This window comes from Neofelis nebulosa, chromosome 5 (assembly GCF_028018385.1).
Source record: "Neofelis nebulosa isolate mNeoNeb1 chromosome 5, mNeoNeb1.pri, whole genome shotgun sequence".
NCBI classification, from domain to species: Eukaryota; Metazoa; Chordata; class Mammalia; order Carnivora; family Felidae; genus Neofelis; species Neofelis nebulosa.
Genome location: NC_080786.1, coordinates 73,256,867 through 73,277,224, shown reverse-complemented (window position 1 = coordinate 73,277,224; position 20,358 = coordinate 73,256,867). Strand labels below are relative to the sequence as shown.

Sequence of the window (20,358 nt, the reverse complement as noted above, 5' to 3'; positions counted from 1 at the left end):
TATTATTTGGTTTACTCCTTTCCTTTTGTGACACACTGTACTCTCCTCTCTAGTTTATCCTTCTCCCACACCCACAACACATCCTTAACTTCAATTTCTACCTTGATTATACTTCCACTTCAATTTTACCTTGAGTACATTTCTGACTACTGTTCTAACAACAGACATTCCCTTAGTCTGTCTGGTGTCTGTAGTATCCAACCTGCTTGTTCCTTCAAGGAGATGGATCAGGTAGCTCACTGGCAATTCACAGCAATGAAACTCCGTTGTCAATGGAGTCCACTCACCCATACACTCTCTTATTCCCAGTCTTGAGAGAAAAGTTAAGCCCAAGTCGCTCCCCAAGCTTCAACAATATTTTTGTGAGTAATCAGCTTTTCTTTGGGAAATAGTTCTAAAATATAAAATTAATGCTGAGAAGATTTTATGATACTATTTCTATAATTTGCCAATGAGAAACTTTCTCTAATAACCCTCAAAACAAGAGTAGGATTGTCTCCATCTTCTTTTACATAGTCAGTCAACATATCCAAAGTTGAACTCAACTCCCTACCCCCAAACATACCACTCCTTTCCTGTTCTCTCGTTCTAAATTGCCCCACAATTTTTCAAATTGCCTAAATAGACTCTTTAGTCCTTCTACTGTCTTCCTTCTCTCATTCTCAATAGCCAATCACCACATTTTATCAATTCTATCTCCTACATCTCCCCCAAACCTATCTACTTTCCTCTTCTCAGGCACCATCATCTCTTTCCTAGATAACTATAAAACCTTCTGACCAGGCTCTGTTTTCCATTTCCATCCCTGCTCCCACTTCACCTATCCTTATATAACTATGGTGATCTTTCTAAAATGCAAATCTGTCCATATCACACCTCTATTGAAAATAGATCCACAGCTCCTTATTATGCTTAGAATAAATATCATACTCCTTAGCAGGAAAAAAAAAAACTGGTCATGATCTGGGCATTACTTTTCTCTCCATCTTCATTTCTCCCCACTCTTCCCCTCCCACTGTACAACATTCCCTGAGTAACATTCTCTCACCCTTGGGACTTTGCACTTGCTGTTTCTACTTCCTGGATTATTCTCCGTGCCCTGCCATCTCTTCATCTGCCCAACACTGTTCATTATTTGAATATAAGCTTGACCCCTAATTTTTCCAGGAAGTTTCCCCTGAACCATACCCATGTACCTCCAGACCTGGCTGAATGTTTCTCTTGTGTGTTCCTAGTCTACCATGGGCTTAAGACTATTATAGCACTTATCCTACCATATTGTAATTGTCCATAAAACCAAGAATTGCCTGTAATTTTAATTATCTCTCTCCCCTAGTGAGTTAAGGACAATTTCTTGCTTCATCTTCAGCATGTAGAAGAGTATCTGCATCAAATAAGTGTTCCACACACACACAAAAAGTTGATGAATAAATGGATATTGGCATTTACCTCCTAGAGACTGCCCATAAATGATCATTTTAACCTAACTTCACCTATGTAAGAGAAGTTGGACAGGATCACATTGGATGGCTTACTCCAAGCACAACATTTCACTGCAGGTAGACTAATTAGTATGTTTACTCCTAGAAATATCATCAGTGTTTCCTCTTCATGTCTACAGAAGATACACTTCTTTAGCATAAGTCTAAGTTCAAGTCAGGGACAGTGCCTAACCTTGATGTTCTAGAAAATGTCAGTTGCATAATCCAGGTAGAATGTTGAATAGATTACACTTCTGCATTTTTCCCAGTTATTCATAAATCAGAAAAAAAAGATTGTACATTATTCCTTCCCTACTTTACAATCATTCCAGCCTGGAGAAATTAAAGAGAGCACCAATTCAGAAAACAATCTGGCTTTACTATGAAATATTTTCACTTAACTGCCCTATTTTACATGATGAGATACTTGATGATATAACTCAGGAATATGCCTACTAAAATACCACAGAATATAGCATTGCTCCAAATTTTTGACAGTACCTGAGTACAATACATCAGCAATTCATTTCTCAGCTCTGAAAGGTTGAAGATCAGTAGCTAAATCATGTAAGTGCTTATCAAGTAATTATGTTATTAAAATGACATACATCACTCAGGCATATCTTGCCTTTGTCTGTGGATTCTTTGTATTCTCCATTTTACTAGTCAAAACACTATTTTCAGCACCCTTCTCAGGAATTAAGAAAGCTATATTTAAATAATGTTAATAAGAGTGACATAAACCTGCACGAAGGAATTAGAGAAGTCTAAGGCTACATACCCCTTGCACTTAGCAGGCGAAAATAGACAGTGGCAGCCTGAACTTGGAATTCTAAGGCTTTTGTTACAGAGACACAATCTTTATACTTTCTAAACCATTTTTTCCTTTATCCCTGGAACTTCTTTTTACCCTTGTTGTTCATAATGATGAAAAAATCTGTCAGGAACCAAAATAGTCGCAAAAGCAAAAAAAAAAAAAAAAAAAAAAAAAAAAGATTTATGGAGCCATAAAGGCTAATGCAATTTTCACTATTAATTAGATTTGTGGAAGGGAATTTTTATTCTTTCATGTTTAATTCAGAAATATTTACAATTCCAATTTTTACCAGAATTTGAGTTTGGGAAGGTTTCAATTTTGTTTATAAAAACCAAAATAACTCAGGAAGTTATTTCCAAAAAGTCATTTAATAGATTTCCTGATTGTGGTAATAACTTGAAAATTAGATTTAGGCCAATTTAGTGTGTATGTCTGGGTACAACACTGACTCAGAAATCTGTCCTTCAGGGAAGGGGCAGGGAAGAAGACCCTACCGAAATTCAGAAAGCCATTTAATGATCCTCAAACCCAACTGAAATGTTTATTTTAAAACAGCTATTAGAAATGCAAACAGCATGTTTTCACTAGCTCTCATAAGCAGAAGAAACAAAATGATGCACACTGTAGAAGATATTTTGTTAGTTCAAAGAAGAAGAAGAAGAAGAGGAAGAAGAAGAGGAAGAGGAAGAGGAAGAGGAAGAAGAAGAAGAAGAAGAAGAAGAAGAAGAAGAAGAAGAAGAAGAAGAAGAAGAAGAAGAAGCCGCCGCCCATCGTGTTTCAAAAGAATTTCAAAACGATCTACCAGCCTATGGATAGAATTATTGCCGGGCAAGACGAGGATCACAGATGAAAGAACATTCAATTTGTCCAGGAAGAAGTCATTAGAACTTCTTTGGCAAGTACAATTTCAGTGTAGAGGATGGCAAGAAAGTGCTCAGGAGAAGGTCAAGATGTAAGTCGGAGGTGAGAAAGTGATTCAAACATCTCTTGGGTTTGGAATAGATTGAAGGGAAGGTTTTTAGTTGAAAAAGAAAAAAAAGTTAATGGATTTGGGGGGAGGGAAGGATTTAATAAAAGTAAAAGAAAAGGTTAAAAGAAAAATGAGGGTGTCAGAGGAAAGTTAAGGAAAAAGAATCCTATGGGAGAAGTTTATTTAGCCCAGAGCTCTAGAAGAGAAAAAAAAAATATGAGGATATGAAGACACAAACAAGAGGAAAGATAGGAAAGAAATAAGACAGAAAAAGACAACAGCATGCAGGAATAAAGAAAAACAGAGAAAAGAAGGATGAAGAGAGACAATTCTGGGAGAATGGAGGCAATAATGTCTTAAATGAGCACCTGAAAAAAAAGTAAGAATAAAAACAATAAAGTTTCAAGAAAGAGTTGGAAAAAGCAGTAAAAGGCCTTGCACTAAAGTCACACACACACACACACACACACACACACACACACACACACACACAAGAGGTATGTTATTGTACAAGATTACAACACAAGTTCCCAGAGCAAAGAGCAAACTTTTATTGAAGGTGTTTACCCAGAAGATACATCCCCCTCATGTAGGGCAAAGCAAAAACTGAAACAGGAGGATGCACTAATAACAATCCAAAGGTAGGAGTGGATAAAGCAAACATGAAGACAAAAGAATAAGACTGTTGAGGCAAGAAAAGTGGAGCTCTTTACATGGTAAGCAGACATAAGTAAGGATTAAATTTCCCTGAAATACACAGTTCTTGTGTTCAATTTGTCCAGGGTAAAATCATTTCAAAACAAGAGGGAATTTAACCATGACACTGTAAGCCTTTTCTTTCCTACAGGTTAAAAGAGCCTGATTTTAAAAAAATAAATAAACAAAAATGTAAAAAGAGAGAGGCAAACCAAGAAACAAACTCTTAACTACAGAGAACAAACTAATGGTTACCAGAGTGAATGGGGTGGGTGGAGGGTGGGTTAAATAGGTGATAGGGATTAAGGAGGGCACTTGTGATGAGCACTGGGTATTGTATGGAATTGTTGACTCACTATATTGTACACCTGAAACTAATATTACACTGTATGTTAACTAACTGGAATTTAAATTAAAAGTTTTTTTAAATTAAAAAATAAAATAGCCTGAAACATAGGACACGGGTGACCAATATTTCTGTGTACTACTTTCATGATGTGTAATTTCATTTGGTGTTTCACCCACCATACATGTCCAACATGACAAAAGTTGACAGACAATTTCCTTCCCCACTGCCTTCAGCATCTACTCACCTTTCTGACTTTATGACCGTTTCAAATTTAAGACTACCTTCAAGGAATTTCAAAATGTCCCACAATTCAATACTTGAGTGCAAAGTGATGAAGGAATGTCTTGGAGCTCTTCTTTAATACCCAGAGATCCCAGCCTAGTTTTATCATAAACTTTTGACCATCTACCATTTCCTTTTGTCATTTTGAGAGGATGCTGGCACCAATTTAAAAGACAATTCATTAATACTAGAATTTCATAGGTGGAGAGGTAAAAAGAACATGGTCTTTGCAGAGACTGAATTCAAATCCCAGCTCTATGATGCTGGGCAACTTTCCTGTCCTCCCTGAGCCTCAGTTTCATCATCTATAAATTTGGGATAATAATATTCACCTCCAGAGTTGCTGTAAATGAGATAATGTATAAAGCGTAGTTCAAAAATTGTTTGCCTGGTGGCTCTGTCGGTAAAGCATCCGACCTGGGCTCAGGTCATGATTTCATGGTTCATGGGTTCAAGCCCCGCATTGGGCTCTGTGCTAACAGTTCAGAGCCTGGAGCCTGCTTCGGATTCTGTGTCTCCTTCTCTCTGCCCTCCCCCACTTGTACATCCTCTCTCTCTCTCTCTCTCTGTCTTTCAAAAATAAATAAACATTAAAAAAAGTTTTTTAAAAATTGTGTGGCACATCGTAATTACTCATAAATGACTATTACTCTGTTCTTCACATTTCTGAGGCATGAGAATCTCACCTAGCTGTAAGTCTTTTTCCAGGTCACTCCATGAAACTGTTTATCTTTTCTGAAGCCAACATGATATATTAAAGTCATTTGCAGAAACAGATATGGCTTACTCTTTGGAATATACTTCAGTTTTCAAGGTTTAATATTAATATTATTGATAGTGTAAAATAGGTCTCCTTTACATTAAATTTAAGCAATTCATTTGATTTCTTTCTCTGTTTTCACTACATTTTTATAATAATTAACTATAAAATCCCATTAATTATTATATTTCCATATGTTAGGCCTTAAGTGTATTAAAATGATTAAATACTAAACATATTGGACCACCTATCCGATCATCTGGTGAGTATAATGCATATTTGCAACTATGTTAAATATATGTGTACATATACATATATAACTGATATACATACATTAGTATACATATATACACATATATGTTGTGCACATATATAATATTTTCACCACTTTCTCACATACTCATAGTATGCTAAAATGTCATGTATACACTTTTACTTTAAGCTTCAAACAATTTTGTGTTTAGAAAAAAAAAACATGTTCTCAGAAGTATAGACATTTTATTTCTGTTTTGTTTTGTTTTGTTTTTTTTCACTTTTATATTGTGTTAATACCTAGAAAGAGTCAGCATGTCAAATGTCCCATCACTGATAGCTTCAAGAGGATGAATAATTTAGATCCTTGCCTAAAAACAAGAGGACTCTGGGCAAGTTCAAGCAAGTGAAGAAGAGGCGCCAATAAGGAGGCCAGACACTCTAAACTCAGGACCCACCCAGACACATATCCCCAACTTCACAATGTTACCAAGAACCATCACTGTTCACAAAGCCTTTACCACTTTTGATAAGCAAGAATTGCCTCTTCCTCTACCATACTTCAGTAGCACTTGACACCTCTGTTAGCACATTTGTGTGCTAATGTCTCCCTACAGACTGCTGGAGCTCCTGAAGGGCAGGAACCACATTGTTCTCTTGGAGATGATGTTCAATACCCTTTTGTGGAATGAATACACAGCACCAACATGAACTGACTACTGGGTAACCAGCAACCTCCTTGCAGAATGCAATGGTCTCTCCTCATATTCTACAGCATTTGACACCAGAGCTTCCTTCTGAAATTATTTCCTCTCTTATTTTTTATGTCACTGCCCAATCCAGGTTCTCCTCATACTTGTCTGGCCATTGATCCCTTGTCCATTTTAGCTGCCTCCTCTACCATCTTCAAATCCCTAACTTACGGACTTATTTATACCCTTTTGCCCCAGGAAACAGCTTCTGTTAGACCATCTCAACTTCAAAAATTCCTTCTATGCTTATTACTCTCCAATCCACACCTCTAGCCCTAATCTCCTCACCAAACTCTAGAATGTCTCCACTCTAAGATAGCTGCTCTCAAATTCAACATAGCCCTAAACAAAACTCATTATGTTTTCTTTAAGAAAGCTTCCTTATTTTTTGACCATGGCATCATAATTGCCTCCAGAATTTTCCAGAGGATGTGCTATATTCTCATACTGTTGTGTAAGAAAGAGATACATGTTCAGTTAAGTGGGAGGAAAATTGGGTTAAATACAAAAAGGTTTCTTCTCTGTAGGATTTCTCAGAACCTTTAATATGCTACTGTGTTTGGGGAGTCTCCAAAATGGGGATTGAGTATATACTGTTTGCAAATATATTTGATTATGGGACTCTTACTAGAAGCTTCTCTCAGGAAGAACCAGCTTCAGTGAACCACTTATAGCAAGATCTTATCCAACTCATCATTGACTCTCCCTTCTCTGTTATGTTATTTTCTATATCTAAGTAGCTATCAAATTCTAATAATTCTTTTGAAATATCTCTTTCTTTCCCATCCCTGCTATTGATACACTATTTGAACCCCCCTGATTTAGACTTCCAACACTTCACACTCAGATAATAACCTTTCTGTTAATTCCTTTTCTCCTCTAATCTCATCTACCAGACTAAACTTCCTAAACCATCATTCTCATTATCCATGTGGTTCCTTTGTTGTAAAAAGGAAACAGAATACAACAAAAAACACCTTCTGTAGTTCCCAGGATTGAGTCAAATTCAAAACCTGGAACTTACTATCCTATTCACCAGCCTTATTCCTTCCATGGCTCTAGCTGAGTCTTCCATCCAACCAGGTTGTTCTTGCCATAGTCTGTTAAACATAGCATGCTGCGTCTCAACTTCTTTTCCTTGCTCATTCACCCTCTCCCCACCTAAGGTGGAGTGTCTTTCCCTTTTGGGAAGGCAGTTAACATGAATAAGGGATGGCAAATACAGGAATGGAAGCTATAACTCTCCCCTCCTGTGCCCATGGCAAATTTAATAATTAATAACAACTCTTTCTTTCGGACCTTAGTCTCTACCTCAGAATCTTTCCCAACACTGGGCTTTAGGAAGTTACTGCTGACAAAACTATTAGAGTTGACACACAAAATAAAACTGAAAAAAAAAATAATAATAATGGGATTCCCAGCCATAGAGATCAATTTATCATTGTATTCTCTGCATGAATTTAGACTTTAAACCTCTATGAACTTCAGATTCTTTGCCTCTGAAATGGAAATAATGCTCATCTCAGCAGTTTGCTGCAAAGGTCAAATGAGTTTACACACATAAAGGCTCACCAAAGAAGTACAGCGTAGATGACTAGTAGATAATCATCTCTTTTCTTTTCTTCCTCCTCCCCTTGTTCTCTACCTATCTAAATGCATCCTTTTCCAGCCCTCCTTAGCCAGGCCAGCCTCCTCTCTCCCTCTTTCAACCATTTGTGTTTTCATCCTAGACACTCAATCTAGTTGTGTTGTACAACTGTGTTGACTTAACTCTCCTTAGGCCCTTAGACTTCTCATCTCCATTCACACTCCCCTCCACAACCCTGGTCAGTTCCTGATGTAGCCCTGTTTAATACCCCAACATGGTTCATTCACATCTGCTCTAAAAGTCTGTTCTAACCACAAACATCTGCTGTTCTGTCTCTGAGCCTTGACTTTCCAAGTCTATTTCCCACTCTCATGAAACTGAATCCCTCTAATCCTCCTGATTATTTTAGTCCATCAACCTTTTCTGGTCTGCATTTGCTTTCCTACCAAGCCTAGGCCTCCTGCATGGTCACTCAGTGAAACACTAACCACAACCTTAGAATACTCAACTCTTGCATCTTCTGCCATTCCTTCCATGTCAAGCCCTGCCCAGACTACTGTGGGCCCTCCTTGCCTCCTAGTCATGTTTTGCTGGGCATTAAACTCAGTGATTTGAGAACTGGGGCCTCTGCATTTTTCATTGAACCGTGTACAACCATTCCCTACTTATTAGTTCTGTCCTTAAGCACTAATCTGAAAGTGGTATAAAAATTTCCTGGGGGCATGTTTATAGCAGCACTATCAACAATAGCCAAAGCATGGAAAGAGCCCAAATGTCCATCGATGGATGAATGGAAAAAGAAGATGTGGTATATATATACAATGGAGTATTATTTAGCAATCAAAAAGAATGAAATCTTGCCATTTGCAACTACGTGGATGGAACTGGAGGGTATTATGCTAAGTGAAATTAGTCAGTCAGAGAAAGACAAAAATCATATGACTTCACTCATATGAGGACTTTAAGAGACAAAACAGATGAACATAAGGGAAGGGAAACAAAAATAATATAAAAACAGGGAGGGGACAAAACAAAAGAGACTCATAAATATGGAGAACAAACTGAGAGTTGCTGGAGGGGTTGTGGGAGGGGGGATGGGCTAAATGGGTAAGGGGCATTAAGGAATCTACTGAAATCATTGCTTCACTATATACTAACTAATTTGGATGTAAATTTTAAAAAATAAAAAATAAATTTAAATTAAAAAAAATTACCTGGGGGCTATTTTAAAATACAGACTCTTGGGGCTCCACTCTGATTATTCTAATTGAATCAGGCTACTATAAAACCCTGGAATATGTATTCTAACAAGAACCTAAAGCAGGAGTGGGCAAATTACTGTCTTTACACCAAATCTAGCTCACCATCTGTTTTTGTACTGTCCCTGAGCCAATAATGGTTTATTTGTAAATGGTTGAAAAAGGTCAAAAATGAAAAATATTTTATGACGTGAGAATATCCAAATTTCAGTGTCCATTAGTAGAGGATTTTTTAAAGGACTTTATTTTTTAGAGCAGCTTTAGGTTCATAGCAAAATTGAGAGAATGGTACAAAAATTCCCATATATTCCTTGCTCACATGTATGTATAGCTTCCCCCATTTACACCTTCCCCCCTAGAATGCATGTGTTACAAGAGATGAATCTACACTAATGTGTTCTTATCACCCAAACTCCATAGTTTACATTAGGGTTGACTCTTGATTTTTTATATTATATGAGTTTGGACAAATGTGTAATGACCTGTATCCATCATTATAATATCATATGGAATATTTTCACTGCCTAACGTTAATAAACTTTTATTGGAACACAGCCATAGTCATTTGTTTACAATCATTATCTATGGTTGCTTTCATGATAAAACAGCTAATCTGAATAGCTGCAACAGAGACCACATGGCCCACAAAGTCTAAAATATTTACAATCTGGCACTTTACAGAAAAAGTTTGTTGATCCCTGACTTAAAAGATTCTGTTGTAGTATCAGAGACCTCAGTTTGAGGTATCCTTATATAACAAGGTTCACCAAAATTCCATGCTGCCTAAACTTCCCTTCTTTTCTCCATGTTTTAATGACACGCTTACTCCCTACAGTTAGTGTTTCAAGTATTCTTCACATTTCTCAATCCTTTCTCTACCTAGACCTCCTCACTCTCAGCAGATACCTCACCTCTCACTTAAGTAAGAGCACACAGCCTATTTAATCAGTTACTTACCTCACTTCCTTTACTCCTATGTGAAACCAAAACTATTAAAAAAAAAAAAACCCATAAAGCCTAGGAGTATCTTCAGTGTCTGGTGGACCTGTGTTCAAATCCCAGCTCTGTAGTTACTGGCTTGTGATTCCAGGTAAGGTCCCAACCTCTAGGTTTTATCATGTATAAATATGGCTGGCAAGCCATAGCTCAGAAGACCATTGTTGAAGTGATGTGAAACAGCTTGGGCCTGGCATACAGCAGGCACTCAAGAAATACTTTCTTCATTCTGTCTGACTCCAAAACATGCTCAATTCTCCTCTTATCCTTGCCACAATTTCATATTAAGGTGTCCTCTCACCTTCGCTGAGGTGTTCTCTCACTTCCCTGAAACAATAAAAAAAAGAAATCCCACTTATGCCTTAACTGTCCCTCACTACTTGGTTTCTTTTGTTTTGTTCAACCTAGGAAAATAGCTATTCCCATTTGGGAACAAATGGCTCCCAAGATTACCGATAATTATTAACTGCCAAAAACAGATGGTATTGTCTTGGTATTTGTTCTGCGTTATAGCAAATAACATTCTAACCACAAGAGATTAAACAACCACAAAGCAAATCTCTCCTTGACTGCAATAACAACTCACCCTGGTGGTTTCCTTCACTTTTCTGAGAACTTCTTTTCAGTTAGCCTCACTGGCCTCTACCCTCTTCCCCATCCCTTTCTCTTGTCCTCTCTACTCTTCACCTCCCTCTACAGTTTACTTTCTAGGACCTTGGCTTCAACTACCAGTTGAAAATCTAAATTAGCTGTGCCTAGCCCTAACACTCTTTAAACTTTTTCTTTAAATTTTTTACCTTTTTTCCAAACCATGGGCAAAATGTCTATCTACATTTCAAACTCAATCAAGGGAAAAACCAAAGTTCCCTTAAAATTAAGGCTGACTCCTGACTTCTCTATTTTGCCAAATGATGCTATCATTTCCTGAGACTTAAACTCATAGTCATCTTTTCCTTCTTAGTCTCCATTACCTTGACCCCAGGAACTGCCTCGTGTTCATCTCTAAAAATGCCTCTCCTGCCTCCCTTGTCATCAAGTCCTCACTTCCCAATCCACCTTTGATCCATAAAGTTCTGATTCTTCCCCCACTGCTTCAGTGAAATTGCTCCTGCTAACATCACTGACATCCTCTATGTTGCAAAACCCAACAGGCTCATTTCAAGTCTCCTTTTACTCTATTCCCTTGGTAACAATTGAAACTATAATTCTCTTTCTTTCTTAGAAGTTTACTCCCTTGATTTCTAGTTTCCTTCATACACAACCTATCTGTGTGATCTCTTATCATTAGGTATTTCCCTCTATTATACAAACTACTTACATCACATACTTGATTGGGAGCTCCTTGAGATTAGGGGTCCTATGTCTGCCTAATACATAGTAAGTACAAAGTAAGTATCTGTTAAATTAATGAGTGCATTAATTTGCTCTCTATTAATTCTATTCCTACTGTCACCACTCTGATTGAGCCTCTGGTTCCCTCTCACCTGGCCTATTATAGAGTTTCCTAACCAGTTTCCTCACTTTCAGTCTGCTCCAAACATTTCCAGGTATGGTTGCCAAGTACATTTTCCTAATGTAGATCTCTGGATCATGTCTCTATATTATTCAAAAACTTTCCAATTGCTCACAAAATTAAGCCAAATCCATGAACTTGGAATTCAATGCCACTGAAATAAAAGTCCAATGTTTCCTGCATAGTCTTCTAAAACTCTTGTATAATAGTCTAACACTCAACATGGCCTCTCAAGTTCCTTGTGCTTTGGTGCCCAAACTCCTTCTGTTGCAATTTTTCATCCTTTAAGGTCTACTTTCTCCATAATACCTGACTCTTCACAATTCCTGATCCGATATGACTGAGTAACTTTTGATCTTCAATATTCTAGTCCACATAGTTCATACTACTTTGATAAGCCTTAAGATTTCTAGCCCATTGCTATCATTAGCGAATGGCCTATTGAGTAAGCTAGTTTGCAAACTTCCTGACAGCAAGAGCCATGCATTCTTCATCTCATATTCCACTTCATAATGTATTTTCAATAAACATACAGTGAATTAATAGTTATTTAATATGTATGCCATATGTATTGAAATACTTTGCATTCAATTGTTTCCCATCTAAAAACTATTCCCCTTTAATTCCCAACTTCTACTACAGCTTTGACCCTAGCCCGTCCTTTCCTTTTCCAGTGAAACCGTCTGAAAGGGTTATCACAAATGCAGTCTCTTCTCTCATACCTCCCACTCTCTTCTTAGCCCACAGCAGTCGAGCTTCCTGTCATCCCTCCATCCAAAATGGTCTTGCAAAATCAATCACAATCTCTTTGTTGTGAAATACAGCATGCCCCTCTTAGTCTTTAACTTACTTCACATTTCTGTTGAAATATGATCCCAAGTTCCTATCTTGAGCCCAGAACTCACCTGAGTTCATATTAACATATCCAGGTCTGTACTAGACATCTTCACCTGACTGTCAAACCCGGTAGAGAGCTCAATAAATGTTGCTTAATAAAGTATACCTCCCCAGCTTGCTCTTCTTGGTTTGATCAGTGTTTCTTAATCTATTTTATCTTATGCCCTCTGTTTAATAAACATGTAAAATGTTATGCTCCCCCAGTACCAAATACAATCTAACAGAGCTGCCCCCCTTCCCCCAGAGGCTTTTGGAGGCTGAAAATGACCAACCCTCTGCCTGTTTCCATCAGACACCAGACAAAGATGGTTCTGTGGAGCACGCGTTTCTGATATTTAAACTATTAAAACAGTAGTATTTGCTTAATTTTTCAAATATAAAATTATAATATTACATATGTTCGATAGGCTTTTTAAAATAATATGCAGTAACCTGGAGATCCTGACAAGCCCCTTGGGGACTCATCCCTCTCTTTCTACTGCTCATCCTCCAAGCTGACAATCCCAGTGCTAGAAGCTCCCTAAGGCAGAGTACAAGTCTAAAATTGTGTGACTTTAGGTTATAAAATGTTTAAACGTATTTGACCCCTTATGCATAGTGGGCACTAAATAAAAAACACTTTGAGCAAATTATGGAAAGGCATCAAAACACAAAGTATTTTAAAATTTAGTTTATACCTGGAATTTTCCTTTCCTCTTCCTCATCTTCTCTCCTCTACCCTACCTTCACACTTCTAACCCCAATCCTTTCCATTTCTTTTTTTCTCATTTTCATTGTGTTAATCACAGAGTGTGCTATCTGTAGAAGAAGCTGAATTTTTTTTTCTGGAGGCAAGAAAAGTAACTTGTCTGTTTTGGAATTTTTATGATATACAAGTGACCATCTCCTTGGCCATACCTAGCAGTCCAAAAAAGAAAAAAAAAATCCAAATTACTCTGGGAAAGTCATCCAAGCAAGATTGAAAATGGTCTGCTAGATGCTTAGGGGGACTTACTTCCAGATCTGGCTTCCCAGCAGAAGCTGGAGGGGAAGCCTTAACTTTTCCTTGTACACACATCTTCATTTTACTATATACTGAAAGATCCCACCTTTGAACTATTAGGATGCTAAAACACTCTGTTGGATGAAGCACTTTGCTCTTCCTTCAGTTTATTGAAAAAAAAAATTGAGGAGTTCCTGGGTGGCTCAGACAGTTAAGCATCCGACTTCAGCTCAGGTCATGATCTCACAGTTTGGAGGTTGAGCCCCTGCGACGGGTTCTGCACTGACAGTGCCGAGCCCTGAGCCTACTTCAAGTTCTGTGCCTATCTATCTCTGTCTCTGTCTCTGTCTGTCTGTCTCTCTCTCTCTCAAAAATAAATAAACATTAAAAAAAATTTTAGACAGCTATGGCGTACTTTTTCATAGCACATTTTTGTTACTATAACCACGTCTTTTCACCCGCAATGATCTAGCACATATTTAAGAGAGTCGGCCCTTCCAACAAAAGAAATTATACATTATTAAATCTGTCCTTATAACTGTCTCAGGGAAAGAAAAATATTACCATCTTTCATTTTAGTTTCAGAGCACTTTATAAGGAGTCTGTGAACATCAAAAGACATTTATTTTTATCCTTCAATTCACTCTTGAAAGACACACTCATTAGAGCTATGACAATATAGGCAATTTTGGATAGCTGGCAGACTGGACATCATTTCCTAAAAGAGATACAATGTCTGACAATCAAGTTCAAGGCTCTAAGAACCTTGTAACATCAACTCTTGAAGCCAAAAAGCAGAAGCAAAGACCTGAGTAACTTAAAAGAAAGTAACTACACAGAAAATATAGTAGTGTTCAGGTAAATGAATCTCTAAAAAATTTCTAAACCTGGGGTTCCAAAAGGTTTTGTAAAATGTTTCTCAATTTTCACTTCATGCCTCAAACTCCAAATTATATGTGTTGAGCCATTATAGATGATTCATGCATTTTTCTTTTCAAATTTTCTAAAAGGAGGACGCAGAGGTTGAACTGATAAAAGCCCTACTACCTAATCATGATTCAATGTATTTCCACAACTCTAAACCTTTGAGATGGTTTCCATTTTTCATTGTCTGTGGCCTCTTCCTAGGCATTAGCATTCTATTATTCTTTAAGTAATAATAAATTTATTATTATAAATAATATTATTATATTTAATATATTATTATATATAATACAATACAATATACAATACAATATGTTGTATTATATATTATGTATCATATGAATATAATAAATTATTATTATAATTTACATATTAGACAAACAAGGCCAAGTTTGTCTAGTATGTAAATTAAGAACATAGTTTCCAATTTCCATGTACAAAGGAATTTATGGGACACAACTGAAAAAAGGAGATTCGATTTCATTTTTAGCACTATATTACTAGGTAAGTTGTTTCTTTCTCCTTTATTGATTTTCTCATTCTTAACTTCACCTTTCCCTCCATCCTTAACTTTCTTTTTAAAGCCCCACACAAGGAAGCATGTTATAAGTTTTGCTATGGCACCCTGGACTCATCAGCAGGGGTAGATACAACCAAAAGCATAATGAAATGTCTTTCACTAATGAAAAATGTGTAGTGGGATGTTTCAATTGCTACATAATCCTCACTACTATTAAGTTGCCAGGAAGGCTTTTGGGGATGTATTAAGCATGGCATTGGGCTTAGATACGCAAGTTTAGTTTTAGGAGCTGGGGCAAAACCATATTGCTGCTGCATAATAGAGGTGTAAATAATTTAAAGATAGAGAAAGGGGGATCCAGGAATAGAAGAAAACATGTAGGGAAGCTGGATGGAACATGGGGAAGGAAAGGTCAAAGAGAGAAATCCCCAGTGTTGGCAAACTAAGAAGGCACTTTGTAAACAAGAATGTTCACTAGGGATGTATGTTCATTCAAGTGGTTTGATGTGGGATATGCAAAGTAAACTCCGCACCCACCCTACTTCATCTCTCCTTCAGTAAAAAAATACTGTAAAATTTTACTGAGTACAATCTATTGCTCATTCACTCTTCATGAAAGTGTACTCTACCAGAGAACCTCAATGAAAGCTGAGGTCTGTGGCTGTGGGTTGGCATTGGACAAAAACAGAATGATGTTCTGTACATGTAAGAGACTGAGGGACAGCTGACATCTGTGTTGCCCAAGGAAAGCCCAGGGTATGACTTTGGATTTAATCCACATAGCCACATGCTTCCTGTGTATCTAGAGACCAGTTACGGAATCTCTCTGATCCTGCATTTTCACCACTGTAAAATGAGGGTAATGATAACAGACTTTGGGGTGGTTGTGAGGATTAGGGATAATATGTATAAAATACTCACTATATGGAAGTTACCCTTTTGATGTTTTTTTTTTTTCCATTTTTGTTGTAGTTGCTAAAAACCCTGGTCAAGTCTATGACTCAAAACAAATTAAAAAAAAAAAAAAAACACACCATAAAACAAAAGCAAAACCTTTGCAATGTATGGCCTTTGTATGTGTGTTATTTTTTTTCCTGAGTCAAACTGACATATTTTCTATATTCCTAATTGTTTAGTTGTCATCTATATCTATTGTATTGTACTAAAACCTACATCAAAGCCCTTGTAAAAAGTGGTGTTACAGAGTTTTTCTGCCTCTTATGCTCCCAGTTTCCCCATACTGAATTTTAGGACATGATGGAAGTCTGTGAATTTTCTTCCACTTCAGATGCTGGAGCTATTGCTTAAAGTTTCATGGAATTGTCTGACCAATAATTGGAATGACCTTGGCATTGATCAAAACCTGCCCTGTACTCTCTTGCCTTGTCCCCTTTGTCAGACAAACGTGGGTCCAATCTGGGATTAGCAGTGGAGCATGTCTTGGAAACCTGGTTTTATCTTCTTTGTCATTATGTCATCGCCATCTTAGCTGACCGGACCCAACCATCATATTCCTGCCAAAATATCTGCCCATCCATAGGAGGCAAGAAAAAAACCAAGCAAGGGACAGATAACATTCCCATTTGACACCTAAGGGAAACGAGGCCCAAAGATGTCAGTGATCAGCCCACAGCCTTCATCAACACAAAACTGTAATTAAAACCAGGCCAAGCACTTTCCTGCATCCCGAACACTAGAGAATGTGACCTCTTAACACACACTGCTTAGTCAAGCAGTCTATAGCTTGTCAGTACATCAAAGCATGGGCAGATTTACTTGATCCTACTAAAGATTATAAAAGAACAATTTGCAGATAATAGCTTCTACTGGCAGAGCTTATGCAGGGGGCAGGGCTCCTCTCCTACCCTGGAAGGACTGGGGCTGCACAGGCCTCAGGTCCACTTTTAGGTTCTGTGGCTCATCCATGAAAACACTGAAACCTCAGTACCTTCAGTGTCATAAAAAGGTAGTGCCTGGTTCCGAACACAAATCCCAAGGAACTTTTAATTTTACATAAAGGAAAACAAAACTTTAAAATCACTATCAGGGCGCCTGGGTGGCGCAGTCGGTTAAGCGTCCGACTTCAGCCAGGTCACGATCTCGCGGTCCGTGAGTTCGAGCCCCGCATCAGGCTCTGGGCTGATGGCTCGGAGCCTGGAGCCTGTTTCTGATTCTGTGTCTCCCTCTCTCTCTGCCCCTCCCCTGTTCATGCTCTGTCTCTCTCTGTCCCAAAAATAAATTAAAAAAAAAAAAAAAAAAACGTTGAAAAAAATAAAATCACTATCAGATGCTTCAGAGTCCTAACAAGTGTGTCCCTTTTTTTTTTCTTTCTTTCCTCTGATAACTTCTTAAGACACCACAGAGATCCAGATTTCTAAACTTTCTAGGAGCAGTTTTTTGTTTGTTCATTTTTGTTTTGGCTTAGCAAAGAGTAAAGTGTGTAATATATCAGTTGCTATATCTAGGAATATGAGGCCTACAAACAAAAGATTTGAGAAGGCTCCCCTTTCCCCAGTGGTTAGATGGGAAATATCTAGCTCTGCAGTACCCCTAAATGCAGGTGCTTGCAGAATAATGCTTACACCCATGTTGAGGGAGAAAGAAAACATTCACTGCTCCACTAACAAAAGCTTTGGAACAGTTAATCATCGATAAACTGAGCAAGAAGGAACTTTAGTTGATTTTCAGGCCTAATGATCTACTCCTTAACATGTCTTTACAGTCTTCACAACTATACCAAGACAAATATCTCTAGCTTTTACCCAAAGTACTTGAAGAAACACAAAAAGAAATTTGGCAAAATGCTTACAAGATTGACTAGACGTGAAACTAGTTAGCAAAAGATGAAGTATTACTGCCCAGGTACTAACTTGGATTAGCAATAAAACAATAATGACACTCCTAAATAATAAACCTTTTCTTTTAAAAGCTAAAAAAAAAAAGCAACTATTTTAACAGCAAACTTAATTTACATAAAAGGGAATGAAATCAATATTATGAGAAAAAATTTGCATAGCTGTATAATAAATTACATATCTTAAACAAAAGATCTCTATATTGTGCTTCTCTATCAATCTAAGATTTGATATATAAGGCAATAATTACAATGGCACTGCAAAGATAATCTAGAACATCATGTCCATGCAGATATCGCAACAATCCAACTTGTTTCCACAGGAAGAAACCACACACACTTCGATCCATCAAGAAAGGCACCAATTAGTTTTACTCTTCTCCCTCCCACCCACCCCTCAGGTTTTAATCATCTGTTGTGTAGTAACTGTTGTAAATTATGGGTAACAACAACCTTGGAACTTCAATACCAATATAAACCAATACCCCACTGCCACCTTCTTGGCAGTTTGCCATGTGTGCTATTTTAAAGTTAGGCATTAGGAGGCAGCAAATGGCTCAAAACCACAGGCAAAGATAAATGTTGTAGGAAGTTGGAAAAGAGACCTAAAGCTGCAGAGGCAGAGAAAACGGACTTCATCTTTAACACAAACTTCCAGGAATTTAGATTTGTAATGAGAAACAGTTAGAAGGGAGAGGGGTTTGGCCCTGTAGAGAGCTTTGTGAAACTATTCCATTCCCCATCTCAAAAAAAAAAAAAATGCTGATGGTCACCTTAAGGGTTAAACAACATAGGTCTTGGTATCATTTAATCTTGTTTTGTTTCTTAGCTCTAGAAACAAAGGTCTCCTGGTTGCCTACGTGTAATTCTCAGGTCACACTTGCTTTGGCAATGCCCATGCTAAGACATATGCTGTTCAAGCCATTGCAGAGACATTAGAACTGATTCTGCCCCATATCGCTTCATTCTGACTAAGGCATTTACATATTTAAAGCATGCACCATAGTTACTTAGAAATACCAATGCTGCATCTACATTTTAAAAAAGAATACTGTGACATATACTCTAATGCAAAGAATTATGTCTTCAGATAACACCTGTCTGTCTTATTTTTAGGAAGCTGAAAACGGACTTTTCATTTCCCTAAAGGAAGTAAATATCTCCAAATGAAGCATTGTTATTTTAGTTATAATGCTTGACTGAATTATAAGATGTATAGCTTAAACTGCCTTAAAAATTGCTTGATTGGCTTGTAATACCAAAACAACTCTTGCCTCTCTCTGGATATTTATTTTGAAGAAATAAGCTCATATAATTTATAGAAGAATTTTATTTCAAGCACAAATAGAAAGTCCTTAGAAAATATGACTGTTAGGAGTCAAAACTATAAATGTGTGAAGAAGATTGTGTTGTGCATGGAACAAGAAACCTTAACATCTCCAAGGATAGTTCCCTGCAATTTTTGCATTGCTTCTTAAATTGTTGTGCTAAGAATGCACACATTATGTGCCACAAAATACTTAGCTATCAGAATATACAGGATAGAGCATAGCGAAAAACACATTCAGTATTACAATAGCAATATTGTGAAAAACAGTTAAATCAAACCAAAAGTAATTTCTATCAAAAAATGCAAATGCTACACGAAACCTATTTTCCTGCTAGGCATGCATGATGATTTCAAACCCCTCCAACAAACCAAATTTCAGCTTTAGTACAACTGACTATTAATAGGAGTTGAAGAAAATATCACACATTACTTACTGTTTTTGAGGTTCCTATGCCATCCTTCTGAAGTCAAAGGGCTGAAGAAGAATCACTGCCATGAGGAAATCTAGCAGGCAAAAAGAGGGAAAATAGCAAGCATTAGTTGTCTGAAATATTAGCATCTTCATGTTTTCTTGAGGCACTTCCCAAAAGATCCCAAAGCAAAGAAGAAAAAGGAAAAGTTGGAGAAAAACATCACACACATCCCAAGCCGACTTTCTCCACAAACCCACGCAGCTCCAAACTTTAAAGTAAAGGCTCAAATTGTTGAGCATCCTGATTGAGCAAACATCCGACTTCAGTATCACTGGTTACGTACACAATTTCAGTAAGACGAATGCATCTCCAAAATTATGGTTACTTTAATGTATTATCCAGATTTTCCCCCTGTTTCTCTCCCTTTCTCCCTTTTCCATTCACATTTTTCTTCCTACAAAATGCACATAGGTCTGTTCTTCCTTGTACCCCAGTCAGGCCTGGCTTTGAAATGCATTTCAATCTCTCAACACAGACTGCTTTCATTGCATTTAGAGTCCCACTAAGGCCCAGCTTTAAAAGCTACTGATTCTTTTTTTCTTTAGCCTTCCTCACAAAGGAAGGGTATTTTGTAAATTACCAGCTCGTTCAGATCAACAAAAGGTACTTTCATAGAAAGCCCCATTTGATTTTGCTCAAATTTGATTACAAGGATGGAGAAAA

At 37.4% G+C, this 20,358-nt stretch overlaps 1 long non-coding RNA gene across 1 annotated transcript in view; it reads right to left on the bottom strand.

Annotated features, from left to right (window-relative positions):
- The window catches only part of LOC131512219 (uncharacterized), a 364,923-nt gene extending 344,790 nt beyond the window's left edge, over positions 1–20,133 (bottom strand). The window contains exons 1-2 of the long non-coding RNA XR_009262032.1: positions 19,979–20,133; positions 19,657–19,726 (exon numbers count right to left, since the gene is read on the bottom strand). This is a non-coding gene — a long non-coding RNA (uncharacterized LOC131512219). The remainder of the gene's footprint in view (positions 1–19,656; positions 19,727–19,978) is intronic.
- Between the last annotated feature and the right edge of the window lie 225 nt (positions 20,134–20,358).